This window comes from Scylla paramamosain, chromosome 5 (genome assembly GCF_035594125.1).
Source record: "Scylla paramamosain isolate STU-SP2022 chromosome 5, ASM3559412v1, whole genome shotgun sequence".
NCBI classification, from domain to species: Eukaryota; Metazoa; Arthropoda; class Malacostraca; order Decapoda; family Portunidae; genus Scylla; species Scylla paramamosain.
In genome coordinates this window covers 2,321,692-2,324,191 of record NC_087155.1, presented here as the reverse complement: position 1 = coordinate 2,324,191, position 2,500 = coordinate 2,321,692, and the positions used below count along the sequence as shown (strand labels likewise).

The window sequence follows — 2,500 nt, the reverse complement described above, 5'->3', positions numbered from 1 at the left end:
GGAAACATTGTTAGCTGCCAGTGATGCCGAAGTTAGCGAGGATGAGTGTTATGAAGTGGATGAAGGAAATAAAATCAAATCTGCATTTTGTTGACAACACGACACTAGACAAAACTGACAAAATATGCAAGGTGAGACCTCTGGTTAACCACCTACAGGAGAAGTTTCCACAAATCCCCACGACAGAAAACCTGTGTGTAGATGAGCAAATGGTGCCTTCCAAGGTCAGTCATGTATGACAGCATTGTGAAGAGAATAAGGAAGTGAAAGGAGGATATGAAGAGAGAGGTAAACATTCAAGAAAAAAAAAAAAACTCATAAATGGGGTTATAAGATATTTGTGTTGGCAGACAGCATGGGTGTGGTGTGTGATTTTATGCCTTATACTAGAAAAATTCAAGCTGTTGGCAAGCCTGATGTTCCAGATCTCAAACCAATCTCGAATGCAGTACTGCATCTTGCTGAAAGTATACCGAGCATGAAAAATCACAAATTGCACTTTGACAGTTGGTTCACATCTGTGCCCCTCACTGAACATCTAGCCTCGAGGGGAATATGGTGTTCTGGCACAGTGCAGGCAAGGAGGCTAGAAGGTTTGACGTTCAAGTCAGACAGACAACTTGCAGCTCAAGGTACAGGTTGTCATGATGAATGGGAAACGAAAACTGGGGACACTAAAATTCCAGGTGTCAAGTGGATAAATACCAAGTCAGTGTGTCTTGTATCATCATTTACAACATCAAGGCCAACAGAGAAATGTTCCAGGCACGACAAGAACACTAAAGACAGAGTTGAAACCCCCAGGCCCAATATTGTAGCAGATTGTAACAAACATATGGGAGGTGTTGATTTGTGTGACCAATTGCTTGCTTACAACCTTCAAAGCAAAGAAATACTATCAGAGGCTTGTATTTCACTTACTTGACATGACTGTGGTAAACTGTTGGTTACAGTACAGACGATCAGCAACTGCTGTGGGAGTGAGTCCCTTCTCGTAAGCAGAATAGTCTCTGTGAGTTCAGGCTAAGACTATCAAGGTCCCTGATGTGTGGTGGAAAGATGTGACAAGAAGAAGAGGAAGACCTTCAAATGCTGTGGACAGTGCCTTTGCTCAGAAGAGGAAAACTGGGAGAGCCACCAAGAAAATTCCAGAAAAAGACACACGGCAAGACAATGTTGGGCATTTCCCTGCTTTCAGTGCAAATAGGGGCACATGCAAGTTGCCAGGCTGTAAGGGAAAAGTACAAATGTATTGTATGAAATGCAAAGTTCACCTGTGCTGTGATGCAAGAAGGAACTGCTTCTATGATTTCCATGCAACGTGAGGCGGCACACAAGGATTGTGCAAAATAAAAAAAGGAATAATTCTTCGAAGTCAATTTATGGAATTATTATTATTATCATTATTTTTTTTCATTAATCAGAGATGAGGTATTATCACATGAATGCTCAGTACAAACATGAGAAGTCATTCACATTTTTTTTTTTTTTCATGTAAGGTTTAAAAGTTTAAGAAATCCTAAACTCATTGGTAATACTACTGAGACCATGAATCTGTCATACGCCTAAATGGACATTTATGTCCCTTTATGGATTTTATTTGTAATTGACCAATACAGATGAATAAAACGTGCCTGTATGTTTATTTTTGCCTTAAGAGAAGGCTAATAAAATGAAAGAGTTTTTTCTTACAGCTGGAAAAATATTTCAGGCAGTAAAGGGTTAAAACTACTATTACCATTATTACTATTATCATTACTGTCACTACTACTGCCACCATCATAGTACAGTATTGAGTCACAAGTACTAATTGTGTAAAAAGCATTGATAAAGATTTAAACAGTTGTGAAGAGAATAAGGAAGTGAAAGGAGGATATGAAGAGAGAGGTAAACATCATACGTCTGGCAGCGTACCTCAGTGATGGGTAGGGTGGCCACCTCTCTCTCTCTCTCTCTCTCTCTCTCTCTCTCTCTCTCTCTCTCTCTCTCTCTCTCTCTCTCTCTCTCTCTCTCTCTCTCTCTCTCTCTCTCTCTACAAGCTTATTAATGAAGGGATGACTGGTGCAAATAGTTACCAAGGTTTCAAAATGCGAATGTAAGAAATAATATGATTTAGTAGATAATGAATGAGTGAAAGAGTTTGCTACTGACTCACAGGTGGAAAAGGAAATTATTAAAGCCAAAGATGAGCTACAGAAAATAATGAGGAATAAAGAATTAGAGAAAAAAAAACAATTAGAGGAAGAAATGAACATGATAGTGATGCTGAATGCAATAAAATAAAAAAATACTTGGAAAAAAATTAAGAATTAGGAAAAATTAATATGATAGTGAAGATGAATGCACTAAAATTAGAAAAAAAAATACAAGGAAAAAATGAAGAATTAGAAAAAAAAATCAGAGGAGAAATAAATATGATAGTGATGTTGACTGCAATAAAATGAGAAAAATACCAGGAAAAAATGAAGAATTAGAGGAAAAATCAAAATGATAGTGAAGA

The 2,500-nt window shown here is 37.6% G+C and overlaps 1 protein-coding gene across 1 annotated transcript in view; it reads left to right on the top strand.

The window, feature by feature from the left end:
* LOC135100412 (uncharacterized) overlaps positions 1–2,500 on the top strand; it is a 76,750-nt gene that overhangs the window by 14,643 nt on the left and 59,607 nt on the right. The window lies entirely within an intron of this gene.